The following is a 20317-nucleotide window of genomic DNA, read 5'->3' as shown; positions in this document are numbered from 1 at the left end:
AAAAATGTAAAATTAAATTTCATTTTATTTTTATGTCTATTTTCTCTCCCTCTCACTTTCATTTCCCCCTCCCCCATTGAAAAACCAAGAAAAACAAAACTCCTGATACAAACATGTAAAGTTAAAAAAAATTCCAAATAAAAAAAAAATTCCAATATTGCCATTTCCCTCTCCTCCCTTCCTCTCTCCATAGTCTTGATAAATATTCTGAGTTCATCACCTCTCTTTCTGGAGATTGGTAGTATGTTTCAACATGACTCCTCTGTAGTTGCGATTGGTTCTTATGTTGCCTAAATATTTCATAGTTGGTTGTTTTTACAATATTGTTGTTATTATATTGCATTATATTGTAAATTGAAAAAATAATAACTTGATAGGATAATTGAGGAGGTAAGAACTGGGTTAAATTAGAGATTTATGTTGTTGATGATGCTGATATTTTTTATATATTCTATTATTTGTGTTGGTATCATAGCTCTTAGTAGACTGCAAGCTCGAAAAGGAAAGGGACTGTCTTGTCATACCTCAAATTTGTATATCCCCTAGAATTTTGTAGATCCTAAATAAATGTTTCTTATAGTTTTAATTTCTTATAAATACAGATTTTTCCTCTAGCATGCCTAGCACATAATAGGTGTTTAATAAATGCTTGCTTATTTGATAGCAATATTCTTTTACATATATATTCTACAACTTGTTTATCCATTCTCCAATCAATAAGCATGGGCTTTGTTTTCATTTCTTTGTGACTACAAAAAATTCAAAAAACATTTAGTTTTGTTGTTATTCTTTCATTTATATTATTATAGTAATTAGACACATTGGATTTCCTTGTTCTTACTTTATTTTGCATCAATATTTATTCCTTGCTTCTTCATACTTTTCATATTAATATTTTAGAGCAAAAAAGTTTTCCTTTATAATTAGATATTTCAACATTTATTTTATAAAAGAGATTTGGTCTAAATACTTCAACACTTCAAGCACTCCTTTAGTTGTTTTCTAAACTTGAAGACAGCCAGCATCTCTTAACATCCCATAATGGACTGTATGGCATGCCAAAATGGCAGCCATCAGTTATCATCCTATTGTATTGTCAGCTCCCCCATTTTCCTCAGTTCACTCAACCTGTTTAGAGAGTTTGGGTTTGGGGTTTGGTTTGGTTTTCAATTCATAGCCGTAATTTCACTAGCCTAGGAAACCTTCAGTGAAGACATCCCTCTATCAATGCAAATCTGTTGCTATTCTGCAACTTCCAGAATGAGAGTGTTTCCTGGGACATTGGGAAATTAAATGATTTGCTCGGCAACTCACAACCAGCATGTGTCAGACAGAATAGAGGCTTAAATCTTAGCCTTCCTTACATTAGGAAGCTTCTTTATCTGCTATTCTAAGCTATCTTTTGGAGTTTTGTTTTTGTTTTTGCTTTTTTCAACTAGCCATTCCTTTCTGGCATTCCTCAGAAAGTCCTCAGCTCTTCCTTAGTTTACTCACAGGTATTTGTACTAGCACAAGATTATATTCATATTGTTCTACATGGCACCTGTATCTATATAACCCCCCCCTCCAAAAAAAAAACCCTTCAGAGAGAATTACCAAAGACCTCAGTCTTTGAAGTGGGAAGACTTGAAGCTGGCTTTTGATTGTCAAAAATTTTAAGACAGTTGAATCTGCTAGCAAGGTCATAATTCTTTTAATTAGACCAAGGTGTGAGCATAGAATAGTGGATGAGGAAACTGAACTTCTCTGAAGAATAGAATCACCCAGAATAGCAGAATAATTTATCTTTGACAGATTGTCCTGGACACAGGAAAATAAACCAGGATGGTGGTATGATTACTTTGGAACCAATGAATTCTTTAGGAAGGCAAAGGTAATCATTGCCAGTTCTTTCTAGAACAACTTGAAAGCTGAATCATATATTTAAATTTTTTATTGTGCCATTTGTTTTTATTTTTACATGACTATCATTTCCTGAGATTACTCTTCCCTTCCCTCCCCTACTTACAATAAAGAAAAAGTTAAGCAAAATCAAATAGAATAGTAATGGTAGTTCCTAGCACAAGTCGTATGCTGTACCCACCCCTCTAACTAGAGGAAGGAAATATGTTTTATTATCTTTTTCTCTGGGTCTAGGACTGATCATTAGTATTAAATGGAGTTCAAATGTTTTCTGGTGTTATTTTTATATATTTTAGTTACTCTATATCCTTTTTTCTCTTGAGCCTGCTTATTTCATTCTGCATCAGATTAAACAAATCTTGTCATATTCATCATTTCTTATGCTTAAAATTTGATCTTTTTGTTTTTACATTACTTTCATTTGTCAATATATAGACCTTTCAGAGGAGGGAGTGTAGTATCATTCCTCTTCTTTGTATACAAGCTTCATCATTGTAAGTTCAACATATTTGGTTTTTTTTTTAATAAAATTTTATTGATACCTTTTACTTTTTAGATCATCCACAATTCCTAAGATGTTCCTCTCACTTTTTCCTCAAAGAAAATTCTGATAAAGAATAAAAATAAAGGGAGGGGGGAATAATTTAGCAAAACTAACCAAGATATAAAAACATTATGTCATTGCAAGCAGTATTCACCCTTCTCCTCTCTCAGTTTTCAGCTCTACAAAGAAGGAGAGTGAGTTACTTTCTCATCTCTTTCTTTTTTGATTAATTTTATTTCATTCTCCAATTCAAATTATTTTCTTTCACTTTCCTTCCTCACTCATTGAGAACATAAGAAAAACAGGCCCATTACAAATATATATATATATATATATATATATATATAGTCAAATGAAATGCTTATTTGTGTGTATATAGATATAGACTTTGTGTGTGTACATAGATATGGATAGGTATTTATGTTTATATGTATACATATGCATATACACACATATACATCTTTGTGTATACACACATACACATGCATATATACATACTTGAACTGAGTCTGTCACCTCTCTATAGTAGTGGATAGCTTGGGTTATCGTAAGTCCTCTGGAATTGTGTTTGGTCATTGTTCCTAAGTCTTTCAAAGTTATTTGGATTTACAATGTTGCCGTTAGTGTATAAATTGTTATCCTAATTCTGTTCAGTTTACTCTGCATCAGTTTATCCAAGTCTTCTCAGTTTCTCTGAAATCATCCCCTTCAATATTTAACAGGACAATTGCAGCACATTCGTATCCCATAAATTTTCAGCCATTCCCAGATCTCCTCAGTTTCCAATGTTTTGTCACTATAAAAAGGCTGCTATAAGTATTTCTGGTCCCTTCCCTTTTTGTTGGATCCCTTTGGAATATATATTTAGTAGAGGTATATTGCTGGATCAAAGGGCATGAAGCTCAGCTTTTATTTTATTGTTCCCTCACTTTCATAGTTGTAGCAATTGTGCATATTCTCTTCCTTGTTCTGCTTACTTTACTTTGCATCAATTCATTCTTGTTGCTTTTCATTCTTCATCTTAACAATTTCTTAGAGCACAATGATATCATCTCATATTTAGATACCTCAATTTGTTCAGTCTTTCTCCGACAAATAAACACCCACTTGTTTCCTGGGCTAGAATCTTGAAGACTAGATAGAAAAGTGCCTTTATCTCAAGGGATTGAGGGGAATAGACCTGACTGGACAAGACCCGCTAGGGTGAGTATTAACTGAACAATTTGCCTGGGGAACAGAAGTTGGGGTTGACTTAAGAATTCCACCTGATCTTTCCGCAGGGATAGTTTGAAGCTGTTCTGATTTAGATGCTGTTTCCTTTGCCAGTCTAGCTTCTTCAGTTCTTATTTTAAATAAAGTAATTTCCTTACTTTAGTTTCTAAGTAAATTTCCCTTTCACACCTTCAAGGGTCTGTGGGCTTATAAAAGGGAAAGTCAATGTTTTCTTACCTAGGGCCTGGGGTCAAGCAATCAATAACTCCTGAGCCTCTGGCATCCCTCTAAGTACATATACACCTACTGCTTTTTTAACCAAATTAAAGGAAAGGATCAATATTTGTGTTGACTCATCTTATTTAGTCAAAAAGATCTTAAAACTAATAACAATGACTCTCTATCCTTGGTGGTGATTAGAGTTCAGAGAGGCTCTCTCCTGCTTCTCTAGCCCCAGCTTCAAAGAGCATAGCTCCAACTGGGGGAGAGAAGCCCATTGCCATCATCAGTCAATTTGTTTTCATTTCCATGGGCTTGAGGCTGCCCTGTATCCTTCAAATTCTGCCCCATATGCCTCATCCCCTCAGGGCTAGGCTCTCTGTTTTCCGAGGCAACAATTAAGTAACCCAATAGACTCAGTGTGCTAATGTGTTAATGAGAGAAGCTCCTTAGGGTCCTCTCTCCCCTTTCTAAAATATACATGTTCATTGTAACAGGCTCCTTCTGGAGATGATAAATAATTATTAGGTCTTTTTATTGTTATCATATTAGCTGACATTTGTAATACGGTGCTTTAATGTTTGCAAACCACTTTATATATATTATCCCATATGATTCCTAAAATAACTCTGAACAAGGTATTACAAATGTTAACATTCCCATTTTGCAGATGAAGAAACACTGAGACTTCTGAGATGTTAATGGTCATTGAGATTGCTGGATTTGAATCCTGGTCTCTACTTTTGAAACTTTTTTGACTGTATCCCAAAGTCTCTCCAAGGGGCTAGAATTTCATTGTTGTGGAAACTTGCTTTGCCAATAATATTGCAGCAATTCTGTGAGTGAGAGAGTTGCCATGACAGGAAAAAAAATCAGCACCTTGTGGCCAATCTGGTGACAAGCTTCTTTGAATATAGTTGAGATGATCCTTTGTTGACAGACAGACACATGCCCACACTTGAAATCTTTCCATCTGAATGAGACCTGACAGAGCTCCTGCCCTGAAGGCTACCCTTTGAAAGATCAGGGTCATTTCTATATCACAATGAGCCATTACACAAGGACATTAATGAAACTATTGCATTATATTAACAAAAATAAAAAATTTTAGGCCCCAATTCATTTAGATGTTCCTGATATAAATTCTTTCTTGAGCCAATGTAAGTGGCTTGTAATGTGGCTTTTCAAAAGGTTAATCTAAAAATATCATTTATTATGGCTCCTTTCCCTTAAAAAGGCTGCCAATTTGTGCCTTGGTCAGTACAGGAAGGAGATTAGGGTGCTTCAGGTGGTCAAATGTGTTGGTAACAGTGCCCAGAACCTAGAGGGAGCTGATAGAACTGAAAATGAGAAGAGTAGACAGCTGGTTGGAGTTTTTTAGAGATTTTCTAAAATGAGTTTTTCTTGGAAACCTTGAAACATTATTTCAAAACGCTAATTCAACTTTGCCCACAGGGTCCTGGGCCCCAGTTTTCTTACCTGTAAACTGGGTTCAGGCATTGTCTCCTAGGGAGTAAGGGGTCTATGGGGGGATGAAGAAAATAGAGCAGTGCATTTGCTTTTTATGATGCCAACTACCTTGAGCCTCTGACTGATTTTGTAGTCTAAACTGAGTAAGAGTTGCCTTAAAATCTGTTCTTAAAAGGCTAAGGAAGGACCCAGAGAGGGTTCACATCTTATGCCATTAAGCAGAATTTACTTTTGATAAAAGTGTTTCCTAAATAGTCTTCTAGCTTCTTTCTCCTCTATAGACCTACCCTACTATCCCTTTTACTATCAGAGAGGAAAGAGTACTCTTCTAAGGTGATTGAGAAGGTATGAGGAGAGGAACTTGACCAACAGTATCTTTCCCCAAAAAAATTAGCAGGCAGCAAGAATTTGAGCCTCTGGACACTTAGCCTTGTGGCCTGAGCCAGCTTTTAATAGATTTTAAGTAATTTTTTGCATGTGATTTGGGACTTGAAAAATACAAATTTTTATGAACATTTTCATACATAGAGAACAGAAAAGAGGAATTACATTTGAAATGAATAAATTATTGAACGTACTGTTACATATCATATTATGAATGTATTATTATTAGTTGTTTAAGCATGTAATAATTCAAAATATTAATTTCAAAGTTTTCCTTCTTTCCTGTCTCCTTTTAAAATTTCCTTTTGTTCTCTCTTATACATTAAAAAATAATTCAGTGACCCTCTTTTCTTTATTTTTTTGTCATTATTAACTTTCACTCCCTTTTTTCTCCTCACCCCCTTTTGAAGTAAAAAAAAAAAATCACCTCTCTTAGGACAAATGATCATGGTCAAGGCAAAGGAATCCACTTATTGGTCAGCTGATCCTTGTAAAAGGTCACTCCTCATTAGAGTTCCCTTCTAATCACTGCCACTCTTCTAGTTGCATTGTTCTCTACTTGGCATTGTTATACTAGGAGCACCACTGGTCCCCATATTACCTGCCTGAAATGTCTTCTCCAAGTTCAAGTCCAAGAAAAGGGCTTGCCAACCAGAATTCATTGCCAATCAAGTTGCAGAAAGACAGGGAACCTTCAGAACTCCTTTTTAGCTTGAATTTTTCATTGTTCACCTGAAAAATTCAAAGATAAATGAGGGGAAGGAAGGATTCTAGGTATGTATGTATATACTCTTACCTATGTTGCCCTCACCCAATCATTTCCCACTCCCCTCACACATATACCACCCACCACTCACCTCTAGGGCCTAGAGATTCTGTACAGCCGTCACTCCTCGAAGAATTTTGGACTGGGGCACAATTACACTCTCCCTAATTAGCATTAGTTAGGGTTGAGCACTGACCCCGTGGGGTCAAAGATCATGGCTTTATTTACTCACCTCCGGCTCTTTCCAGTATTCCAGTCCTTTCATCATTTTTTATAATGGAAACATCTCTCTTTCCTAGTGGCTATACAGAGTCCAGAGAGACAGGACCTCTTCCCCCTTCAAGTTCCCCATGCTCCTTCCAACACAGCTCAGGTTTCTCACCAAAGTAATGTTATATACTTGGGACAGCTTTCAGCTGTCACTTTATTACATTCCTCTGTCAGCTTATAGCCCACTAAGCTCTAGTTGTGTGTGTATGTTTTTGTGTGTTTGTTTTTCAGTATATGTATATATGCATGTAAGTATGCATATATATGTGTGTGTTATCATGTACATGTTCTATATGTGGATGTGAATCTGAGTGTATATATGTGCATAAGTAAGTAGGATTATAGAATAGCAGCACTGAAAGGGACTTTTATAGATAATTTAATACATTTTACAGAAGAAGAAATTGTGTCTCAGAGCATTTGAGGAGACTTGCCGAAGATCACAGAACTATTATGTTGCAGAGATGGCATGAGTCTGTGCCTATCAGAAAATGTGTATGTGGGATCTTGCCTATTTCTCTTTATCATGATAAAGTAGATTACATGTATCACAGGTTACAGTTAGAAGAGGGAGCCAAATGTACAGAGCCTTGACTGGAGAGACATGGTTTCCATTTTGAAAAGAGGAAACATCATTAAAGGTCTGCCAGTCTCCCTGGAAAGATACTGTAGTGATACGAGGCATAAAATTACAAAATATATCAATAGGCACTCAGATATAAGAATCTTTGTCAAGGTTGAGTGAGAGGTGAAATAAATCCACCTATGGACAACTAAATGGTATTAATCAAAGAGATCTTCCTGAAGGAGATCAATCTTTAGAAATGTTCTTCCTGTTGGACCATGGGTTTGCTTTGTAACCCTGGGAAGTTCATATAAGCTCTGGTATATTCAACCTCCTCACTTATAAAATGAAAAAATCACTCCCTTTCTCTTACTGTTCCCTGAAGTATGAGCATGCTTGTGGGAAGGAATGAATATTATTGTTATGGTAGGCTGTTAGGTATAGGTATTAATGCTGGGCAGAAAGAAGAAATAGACGGGATCTTGAAGAACATATTAAAAGTTGGTATGGACTTATAGTCCATATAGTAGTCTATGCAATAGCAGTGATAGATGACTTCAATTACCCATATATCTATTGAAAAACCATCCTGGCCAAAAAAATAGAGTAACCAAGAAATTCTGGGCTTGCATTAATTATCACATTATTCTGCAAAAGGTGAAGGAAGTGATAAGAGATATCTTTTCTAGATTTTGATCAGTTTCTAGAAGTGGAAATTAAGGCAACCTAAGTAATGACCTAAGTAAGCAACTACTTTATATGGTAAGGGAAAAGGAATAATCTAGGCACAGTCCCCACTATGACTTAAATACTAGGAAAGAGGATTTCAAAGTTTTTAGAGGAAATATAAGTGCAATCCTTTATTTTCTGCAGTTCTCCACAAGTCAGCCCAGGAGGTATTAGAAAAATGATAATGGAAGAAGACACAAAGAAAAAAATATGATGAAGAGAAAATGGTGGCGGAATTATTTAAAGAGGATGATCTCTGTGAACCCACGGGGAACTAATCACTCAACTTAGACTTTAAAGAGACATAAATAAGGTAGCAGCAAAGTCAGTTAATGGAAGATAAAAACAGACACATTTCACGTCCTTGTGAAAACAGCCTTAGGAATAAAGCTCAGAAGGTTAACAAGGAATGCAAGTTGTAGACATAAGGGTGAGGTTTTTTTTAAAGCTATATTGGGGAAAATATGAGGATTGGATAAAGAATAAGACTGCTCTACGGAGTGTGTGGGATACTGATAGATTACAAAGAGAAGACAGAATTACTGAATTCTTATTTCTATTCTGCCTAGTCAGCCAAGGACCAGAAAGAACAGAATAAATTGCAAGATAAATTAAAGAACATTAAGAGAGCATCTAGCTGCCCTTGAAATGTTCAAATTACTAACCTCAAACAAGGATGTATCAGAGTACTGGAAGAACTTGAAGATACATTTTCTCATTCACTGTCAGTGATCTTTTAAAGATCTTGGAGACCTATCAGAGAGGGACTACCAGAGTGAAGAAAGGCAAATGTCCTGATTTTTTCAAAAAAGGGAAAGGAATTGTAGGTAGAGCACCAGTCCTGAAATCAGGAGGATCTGAGTTCAAATCTGACCTCAGACACTTAGCACTTTCTTGACCCTGTGACCCTGGGAAAGTCACTTAACCCCAATTGCCTCAGCAAAAAAAAAAAGGGGGGGGGGAGGAATCAAATCTTTAAGTTGTATTTCAGGGAACTTGACTTTGATTCCTGGAAAATTTCTATGACATATAATTAAAGGGACAGTTAGTAAATATCTAGAAAAAGAAACAGTGATCATAAAGAGTCAATATGATTTGATCAAGAGTAGGTCATGCCAGACTAACCTAATTTTTTTAGAGGATTACTAGATCAATTTTGCTAGAGGAACATTGTAGTTATGATTTACCTAGTTTCAGGCAAAGCATTTGATAAAAATTATTACATTCTTATTACTAGTAAGATGAAGCAGTGTCAACTAGACAATATAATTAGGTATCTTCAAAACAGTAAACATTTATGAAGTATCTACTGTGTGCCAGATAGTGTGTTGAGCACTAAAGATACAAAAAGGCAAAAAGTAGTCTCTGTCCTCAAAGAGCTTACAGTTTAATGGGGAAAACAATATGCAAATAGATATATAAAAAGTAAACAAGTTGGATGACTAAACTAATGGAATAGTCAAAATGTCCACTTGAAAGATGCTTAATCAACTCATCCTTGACCTTAAGTAATATCCCAATTGGATATTTGAGTAATATCCCAAATGGCATGTTTATCAGATTTGTAGATGATTCAGCACTAACAAAATGCATGAGAGTCAGAATCCCAAAATATGTCAAAAGGCTAGAATAATGAACCACATTTTATAAGATTTGGGGTTTTTTATTAAAGGTTTTAATTTGTAAAACATATACATGGATAATTTTTCCAACATTGGCCCTTGCAAAACTTTTTGTTCCAAAATTTCCCCTCCTTCCCCCCACTCCTTCCCCTAGCTGGCAGGTAGTCTAATACATGTTAAATATGTTATAAAAAAAACATGTTAAATCCAATATATATATATAAGTATATATATGTGTGTGTGTGTGTATTTATACAGTTGTCTTTCTGCACAAGAAAAATCAGATCAAGAAGGAAGAAAAAGGAAAATTGAAAAAGAAAACAAAATGTAAGCAAATAACAGAGAGAGTGAAAATGCTATGTTGTGTTCCACACTCTGTTCCCGTGGTTCTCTCTCTGGGTGTAGATGGCTCTCTTTATCACTAAACCAGTGGAACTGCATTATGGGAACAACCTGCTAGTGGCTGCTGGATGTTATGGGAGCCACTTGCCAGTGGCTGCTGGGGAGCCAACTCAGACCAGCAGAATAGATCCCTTCATGGGAGAGGATGATGATGATACAAGGAGTCTGAGAGGCAGTTGCATTCTCTGACCTCTCTCCTCTTCCCTCTTGCCTCCAATTTATTTCATTCCCAATCTAGAACCAACATGTCAGTAAAGGCTGATTTGCAATTCCTCTAAATGTGTTATGATTCACAGCTGTGGGGGCTTTTGGAGAACTGATCTGCCTCTTCACACTTAGGTGTGGTCCTTAACAGAACTGATTCGAATCATCTCATTGTTGAAGAGAGCCACGTCCATCAGAAATGATCATTGTATAGTCTTGTTGTTGCCATGTATTATGATCTACTGGTTCTGCTCATTTCATTTAGCATCAGTTCATGTAAGTCTCTCCAAGCCTCTCTAAGCCAATCATCCTGCTGAATGTTTCTTATGGAACAATAATATTCCATAACATTCATATACCACAATTTATTCAGCCATTCTCCAATTGATGAGCATCCATTCAGATTCCAGTTTCTGGCTACTACAAAGAGGGCTGCCACAAACATTTTTGTACATGTGGGTCCCTTTCCCTTCTTTAAGATCTCTTTTGGATATAGTAGAAACACTGCTGGATCAAAAGGTATGCACAGTTTGATAACTTTTTGAGCATAGTTCCAAACTGCTCTCCAGAATAGTTGGATCCATTCACAGGTTCACCAACAATGTATCAGTGTCCCAGTTTTCCCACGTACCCTCCAACATTTGTCATTATCATTTCCTATCATCTTAGCCAATTTGATAGGTGTGTAGTGGTATCTCAGAGTTGTCTTAATTTGTATTTCTCTGATCAATAGTGATTTGGAGCACCTTTTCATGTGACTACAAATAGTTTCAATTTCTTCATAAGATTTAGTTTTAAATAAATATAATAAGTGGAATTTGAGAGAGGAAAAATCAATGTCAAAGTAATGAGGGAAGTATAACACAATATCTAAATAAGATAGGCTTTTTAAAAACAAACATAAGGTTAACATGAGTTAACAATGTGACATGGTCATCAAGAAAGGGAATGTAATTTTGTAACCTTGTGGTACATCAAAGAGAAACGAGGTACCTAGATGATGGTTTCACTGTATTCTGCCTTGGTCAGGTCCCATTTGGGGTACTGTGTTCGGTGGTGGTCACCACATTTTGGGAAAGACCTTGATAAATTGGAGAACATTGAGAGCAGGGTTATCATGAGACTAAAGGGATTTGACATCATGCCTTGTGTGCAGGAAGTGAAGAAACTAAAGATGTTTGAACTGGAGAAGAGTAAGTTTTTACAAATTTTAAAATGATAACAGTCTTCAATAATTTTGAAGAATATTGTGTGAAAGAGGAATAAGACTTATTTCTCACACTGGCCCCAGAGTAAAGAATCAAGCAGTCACAGAGAAGCAAATAGAATTTTGATATGGGGAAAATGCAGTAGACCTATATTTACCCCCAGTTTGTGGGGTCAAAATTCCTTTGTATTTTTCTTTTTACCAACCAGACCTGCAAACTGATGTGAAGTGAAGGAGAGAGAGAGAGAGAGAGAGAGAGAGAGAGAGAGAGAGAGAGAGAGATTGAGAGAGGAAGGAAGGAAGGAGGAAGGAAGGAAGGAAGGAAGGAAGGAAGGAAGGATGGAAGGAAGGAAGGAAGAAACAAAGAAAGGAAAGGAAAGGAAAGGAAAGAAAAGAAAAGAAATACCCTGAGTTGAAATATATAGGAATGTTATGTAAGTATATATATATATATATATATATATATATATATATATATATATATATATATATATTTCAAGGTGAGAGGGGAGATGTTTTTAAAAGAGAGAGAGAGAGAGAGAGAGAGAGAGAGAGAGAAAGAGAGATTGGACCAAGGTAACCAAGAAACAACCATGCCAGAATATCATGTGGTACGCCATAAGAAAGAAAGATCAATGAGAATAGGTCATTAGGTCTGGTAGAGCTTTCTGTTTTTCTCTTGAGTATATAAAGATTAGGGGACTCCATTCTAAAATAATGGAGAGAAATTACTACAGAGCATGAAGATACCTAACCTTTCAGTTGAGTTGTTTGAAACCATTTGTGCCATCTCAGTACTATGACTTTTTTTCTTTCTATTTCTTTTGTACAAGGCTATACTTGTACAAGTATACAAGCAGCTTTATGTTGTTCCTCCATCAGATGCTGATAGTGATATCTCTTTCCTCCATCTCACCAAAAATCCTTCTATTCTCCCCACCCTTCATGGAGCAGCTGGCTTGAGCAGTTCATAGTGTACTAGACTTGAAGTCAGGAAGACCTGTTCAGATTCTATCTTAGATACTGACTACCTGTATAGTTCTAGACAATTAATTGATTGATTAATGCCACAATCTAGCCTGGTTAGTATGGTATTATTATAATTGGGAACCAGAGTTACTGGATAGATCACTACCCCTCCCTGTATGCAAATTCATATACTTATATACTCAATTACTGATGGAAATATATATTAATAGATATACATAAAACTTTGGAATCCTAGGATTGTAGAATGTCAAAGCAAGAGTGAGCCCTAAAAATCATCTTATCTGACATATTAATTTTTCAGATTATAATAGTGAGGTCCCTTGAAGAGAAATAGCTTATTTAAGGCCATGCATGCAGCAATAAAGGAGCTAGGATTTAAATCTAGATTTCTTGAGGCAGGCAGGTAGTGCAGTGGATAGGGTGCTAGATATAGAGTAAAATCTGAGTTCAAATTTGATCTCAGACACTTACAATCTAAGTAACTCTGGGCAAGTCATTTAACTTTTGTTTGCCTCAATTTCCTCATTTGTAAAATATATAATAGAACAGCACCTACCTCACAGATGCTTAACACAATGCCTGGAACAAGGTAGATTTATATAAATGTTTATTCCTTTCTCTTTCCCCCTCTTGACTTCTAGGATTCTTCCTCTACATTGGCTCAATCATCTCATTAAAGAGAAGGGAAAACACACCCCAAAAGGGGGAAGAACTTAACTAAGATCCCAGAGCTAGAGCGGGGCAGAGCAGGGACGAGGACCTAGGTCTCAGAGAAGTCAGCTCATCTGTAAAGAGTGTGCTGAATCTGTGGTGTTGTGCAAAGTAGGAACATATCTAGGCGAGGCTATCTCATTAAGGGGTTTCAGTCACCAGATGTTTGAGCTGGGTCTTCAATGACATGAGCCATCATTGTAGCCCAGCAATAAGCTAGGACTTTCCATAATCTAGGGTGGCCCCAAGCCGAAGCACAAGGGATGAGGAGACTAAGAATAGGTCTTTGGTCCTGTATCTTCCCTCTTCACATCGACCTGATGGGATATACAGATGCAGGTACTCACACCTACCACAACTGAGCCATTTATACACACACATTTACATGTTCATACCGTGGAAGCAACGTCCCAAGGTTTGACAATAGGTCAGTGAAGATAAGTTGTTTTTGTTGTTTGTTCGTCTGTTTTTACCTTAAAGGGTATTGGAACTGTTCTCAAGATTTAATTGACCCAAGGGATTAGGGGTCAGACTGTTGACATGGTTTCCTGGGCAAATGAATAGAAAAAGCCAAGAGGAATCTCAAATGGCCCCTGATTCTTGCCATTCTGGACTATTATAGGCAAGATAGAGTCAAAGGATGTCTAGTTGAATCAATGTGGTGTCTGCAGAATGTCATTCTCTGCTCTGGTTAAACAAATCATCCTTTTTTAGATGCTCAGATCATCTAAGACGGTTTCATTTTTCCACCAATATCAAACCTCAACTACCAAGGGATTGGCTTGGTAAGGGCTGGGACTGTGATACATTGGCAATAGTCATTCAGGACTGAGATGGGTCACGTTCTCAATTGAAAGTTTAGGTGATATAGAGGAAGGTGACACTAATCGGCCCCCATATTTTGGTAGTGCTTGTGGCATTGGCAGTATAAAGTACAGATAAAGCACGGGAGCAGTTTCAGGCTCTGATGATGACAGAGACTGGGTTCTATTCCTGAACAAGAAAGCATTTCAAGGTCCCAGCATGAGCACACATATAGTCTCAAGAGCTGATACCAAGAGTGTTCATGCAAAACAACAGTAGGTATCAGAGTGGAGAGCTGCATAGTCCCAGTGATAGTGAAAATGGTTAGCAGTCAGCAATGTGGGCTGAGCAATGTGGGCACTTTCATGAGAGGGTTCTCTGCTCACTGCAATCTAGAACTTGTTGGCCCATCTGTATTACTCCTGGTGCTGTCCCTGCTCATGGCCATTTTACTTTAGGAGACCTATTGTGGGTGATTTGTCACCATCATATGGACTAGATCATTTAAAGCCAGCATTTTTTTTCCAAATAGAAGAAATAGAGCCTTGGGTTTCTGTTCTTTGTTGTCCTAGAGTCAGTCATTCTGTCAAGGAGTTATTGTCTTCGTTGCTTTTTGTTTTTGCTATTTTTTCTGGGTTAGTTTTCCCTTTTCCAATGTCAGTGCTCCTGGTTCACATTTCGGAGGTCTGAGCTGTCCAGTAACAGACCTAAAGCCATTTAATTGAAGGGAGGCTCTGCTAAAATACTTTTAAGACTTTACCACCAAAGGGTGGAATATATTGGAGGATTATCTGAAGGTCCACAACAATTATGAAAGTTCTGTCAAATTTCCTTAAACATTATTGAAATCATCCTTGAGATTTAATTCACTAAGGCTCCAAGATGGACACATGTTTTAGATAAATAAATTATTGGAACAAGAAAAGAAATACCTTTTGCAACTATGGCTAAAAGAAGAATTCATGAACAAACCAGGAACTGAAGACATCACAGAAGATAAAATAGACATTTTTGATTATAAAAAATTTTTAAATATTTTTTTCAGAAACAAAACTAGTATATTTGAATTTAGAAGGAAAATAATCGAGGGAGGGAATCTTTGCATCAAGCTTCTCTGATAAATGTCTTATGTTCAAGATATGTAAGAAAGAAACTGATTCCAGTGTACTAGACAGCTATAAGCAAGAAATAAAGTTTTCACTGGGCTTATACCCCAAAGAGATACTAAAAAAGGGAAAGGGACCTGTATGCCAAAATGTTTGTGGCAGCCCTGTTTGTAGTGGCCAGAAGCTGGAAAATGAATGGATGCCCATCAATTGGAGAATGGTTGAGTAAATTGTGGTATATGAATGTTATGGAATATTAATGTTCTGTAAGAAATGACCAACAGGATGAATACAGAGAGGATTGGTGAGACTTACATGAACTGATGCTGAGCGAAATAAGCAGAACCAGGAAATCATTATATACCTCAACAGCGATACTGTATGAGGATGTATTCTGATGGAAGTGGATTTCATCAACAAAGATAAGATCCAACCGAGTTTCAATTGATCAAGGATGGTCAGAAGCAGCTACACCCAAAGAAAGAACACTAGGAAATGAATGTAAACTGCTTGCATTTTTGTTCTTCTTCCCGGGTTATTTATACCTTCTAAATCCAATTCTCCATGAGCAACAAGAAAACTGTTCGGTTCTGCACACATATATTATATCCAAGATCCACTGCAATCTATTTAACATGTATAGGACGGCTTGCCATCTTTGGGGAGAGGGCGGAGGGAGGGAGGGGAAAAATCGGAACAGAAGTGAGTGCAAGGGATAATGTTGTAAAAAACTACCCTGGCATAGGCTCTGTCAATAAAAAGTTATTTTAAAAAAATAAAGTTAATCCATTTATTTGAAAAAACAAACAAACAAACAAACAAAAAAAAAGAAATAAAGTTTTCAACAGAAAAAATCCATGCTATCACCACCCATATTTTTAAAATACTCAAATTACTAATAGTTCTAGAAATTGAATTAAGGACTATTCTGATATCCTACTTCAGACCCTTCAGATCATTAATGATGATTAAAAAAAAGGAAAATGACACTGGCTAAAGGGGCAGAGAGAAGACAGACACATTAATGCATTACTGGTGAAGCTATTAATTGGTCCAGCCACTCTGGAAACCAAATTGGCACTATGTGCCAAAATTCATTAAAATGGGAATCTTTTGTATAATGGTATAATACCAGGTCTATATCAGAAAGATATCAAAGATAGAAGAAAAGGATCCATGCGTACATCATAGTTCATTTTGTTATAGAAAAGAACTGGAAACTGGTGATACCCATGTATTGGGGAATGACAAAATAAGTTGTGATACATTAATATAATGGAATTCTATTGTGCTGTAATAAATGATGAAGAGGGCAATTTCAGAGAAGCCTGAGAAGAACTGTATGAATTGATGCAGAGTGAAATGAGCAGAACCAGGAGAACAATTGATACAGTAAAAATGACATGGTAAAGATAAACTTTGAGACTTAAGAACTCTGATCAATGCAATGACCAATAAGGATGGGACATGCTATCCATGTTCTTGGCAAACAGATTATGAACTCAAATTGCAGAATGAGACATCTTTCCAACATGGCCAATGTGGAATTAGTTTTGCTTCATTATGAATAATTGTTACAACAATTTTGTTTTTCTTTTTTCTTTTCACAATGTGAGAAGATAGGAGGGAGAAGTGTTTGATAGGTACCAGAAAAAAAACGGAGAAGAGGGTCATCAGAGTATTTCTTGCATAAAAGACAACAAAAATAAAGTCAGAAGGAAACAGCGATAGGCAACATAACTTTGAAAGTTATTGAATTAATCCCTATATTTATGCACACCTGCATTTTTGATTTCCTTCACAAGCTAATTGTACAATAATTCAGAGTCTGATTCTTTTTGTACAGCAAAATAATGTTTTGGTCATGTATACTTATTATGTATCTAAGTTATATTTTAATATATTTAACATCTACTGGTCATCCTGCCATTTAGGGGAGGGGGTGGGGGGGGTAAGAGGTGAAAAATTGGAACAAGAGGTTTGGCAATTGTTAATGCTGTAAAGTTACCCATGTATATATCCTGTAAATAAAAGGCTATTAAATAAATAAATAAATAAATAAAGAAAGAAAGAAAGTTATTGAATTTATTATGTAGTTTAAAAGAAAAGCAAGATGTACATAATAGAGACTCCTAGTCTTATGTACATTTTTTCCTGTTTTACTTTGTATACAGAAATGCTCATTGTATTTGGTATTTAAGAATTCAGAATAAAATTTATTTTAAAAAAACGGCAATTTTTTTTAAAGCTCTGAAGAGTTAAATTGGCTTCCAACACTTGACTTTTGGACTGCCATGGGCAATATACAGGTAGAGGAATTGTGCTCAGCTGAATCAAATTGATGTCCTTGATGAATATCCTTGTTGAATATTTTTCCCTGGTATGGCTAAGTAAATACCTTTCCTTAACTGTCAGATCTTCTAAGAGTGTTTAATTGATTTGAGTACATGTTACCTGGTGGTATGAATTATTTCTTTTCTAAAGAAGCTAAGCAAATTTTTTATTGGTGTTTTATTTTTAAAAGCATTTCTATCATTTCCTAATGATCTGCCTCCAAAGAACTCTCCTTTGGAAAAAAAAAAAAAAGTACTACAAAGCAAAACAAATTAGCATGTGTATGTCACATTCCAAATTTATAATCTACTACCTTTCTCCTGAAAGGAAGAAGGCATGCTTTACAAACAGTTTATTCAAGTTATGATTCGTCACTGCATCAATCTGAGATGGGATGCTTTTTAAAGTTTTTGTACTTTTTATTGTACATCATTGTGGTTATACTGCAAATGGTTCTCCTGATGTTACACCTCTAGAATGTTCTACTACTTGAATTGATCTACTTTTCCAAATCTGAATTATTCAACTGGATGGTGAAAACCCCCTGTGAGCTCCCTAGAGGAAAGGGGGAGTGTGGCAAGGATACGTCTCTTCTTTCAAGGTATTTTCCACAGTGGAACCAAGCACAGGGCTTAGCATAGGAGAAGTCAGTAAATGCTGATTAGTGTTTTAGAGATAGTCACAGAACATGGAGTCTAAAGTTTTGGTGGTATTCAGAGATCTGAAGATCAGAGAGAAAAAGATGGAACTGCTAACTGACTGGATGAATGAGCCCTGCCATCATTCTTGGGTGATAGGATTCCCATGGGAGAGAACAAAAGAACTCCATCCTGCTTGGTGAAACAGACTTTTCCCCGTGTGTGTGTGTGTGTGTGTGTGTATGTGTGTGTGTGTGTGTGTGTGTATGTGTGTGTGTGTGTGTGTGAAAATCAGATAATTGAACCCTTATCCCTAGCTGGAGGAAGGACTGGAATGGAGGGGCTACAGTCATTGGTTACTTAGTGGAGTACTTTGAATGGGTTCAAATTGTGAAGTCAGCAGAAACTGAACTCAAGTTATAGACACCCCGTGGCATCCTGTAGAAGAAGTAGAAGAAAGAAGAATAGGACAGCCATGGGTAAAGCCATTACCTGAAAGAATTATGTAAGTCAACTTTCTTGATCTAAAGTTTGACACTGTTAGTGATCTCCCCACCTCCAAAGAGAAGAGAGCTTCTCTCTGAGCAGAATCAGGGGCTGGAAAAACTGGTTGGGGAAGACAGGATGAACACACCAACATACACATGCATAATTCAAAATAGCAGATAATCCAAAAGTCATTTCTCCCTGGCTCTGGAATGCACGACCTCTGCACCTTAGTATAAGTAAACTCAGTATGTGAAAATCCAGACTTGCAGACAGATAAGGAGTCTAGGAGAGAGATCTTTGTTTTATAAAAGAATTTCCGGCAAAGATCCGTTATTTTTTTAAAAGGTCTATTGATGTCTTTTGTTTTTATATCCTAGTCCCTTCCCAGGAACCTCACATTGAACTCTCTTCGGTAACACAGAAGAAAAAACAGTTCAACATCAACATAGTGAAGACATCTGAGAGCTCATGAAGCATGCCAAATCTGTAGTCCCTACCCCCACTTCACTCTTCTACTAAGATGAGGAAAATGTGTTTCTTTCTTAGCTCTCTAAGATTACAATTACAAATCATCTGAGTTCAGATGCTTTCAAGTGTTGCTTTTGTTGACATAATTACAATGACTATATATTGTAGTTTTCCAGATTCTGGTTGCTTCACTCTGCATCAGTTCATATATATCTAAGTTCCTATGACTGCATAAAAATATCTTACAGTAAAATAATATTCAAGTATATGCATATTTCACAATTTATTCACTCATTCCCTAACTTACAGGTACCCACTTTTCTTTCACTACTCCTTTTTTGCTAACACAAAAAGTTTGGGATATATAAGTATTTTATTCTTGTGGCTACATTCAGTAGAAGAATTAATAGGGGAAGATATGAATGGTTTAGTAACTTTTCTTGAATAATTTCACATTGTTATCCAGAAAGTTAGCAATGATTAATAGCTTCACCAACAATGTATTGCTATATCTATTTCAATCTTCTTATGATCTTCACCAATTAGATGGATATGAGGTAAGCCTCAGAATTGTTTTAATTTGCATCTCTCCTATTATTTTAAGACTTTTAAATATCCATTCAGTTCCCAGGGTGAGGAAGAGGATATATCTAAAATGAAATTCAAAATATTATAGAGTCAGAAGGAACATTTACTTAGATTAACTCCTCATTTCATAGGGTGAGAAAACTGAGACCAGAAAGACTTACATGAATTGGCCAAGTAAACACAGGTATTAAGTGGCCAACAGTCATAAAGCTACTATTCATTCCACTACATGATGCTTTTTCTCAATTTATAAAAACTTGATTCATAAATGATTTCCTCCCTAAATATTGGATGAATTGAGGACTATCTGCATGTGAATTATCAATAGTAAATATTCATAATATATTGTTATTTTGTCTTAGCATTGGTTATTTTCTTTCATAGAAACATATACTGTTATTGTTATAACTGGCAGTGACCAGAGGTTGCCAGTCAGCTCTTTGTTTTACAGATGCTAAGTGCAGAGGACAGATTACTTAGTATTAAACATTTTCAGTAACGCACATAAACACACATACACGGTGGTAAGAGACATCTAGAGGATGTGGTGGTTAGAAATAGCTAGATGGTATAGGGAGAGAGTACTAGACTTGGAGTCAGGAAGATCTTCATTTAAAAATTGCTGAAAAATTCAGGTTCTACCTGAGTTCAAATCTGGCCTCAGACATTTACACTTCCTAGCTGTGTGGCTCT

This window comes from Sarcophilus harrisii, chromosome 2 (genome assembly GCF_902635505.1).
Source record: "Sarcophilus harrisii chromosome 2, mSarHar1.11, whole genome shotgun sequence".
NCBI lineage: Eukaryota > Metazoa > Chordata > Mammalia > Dasyuromorphia > Dasyuridae > Sarcophilus > Sarcophilus harrisii.
The sequence above is the reverse complement of the archived record's forward strand: the minus strand, read 5'-3'. Positions refer to the sequence as shown.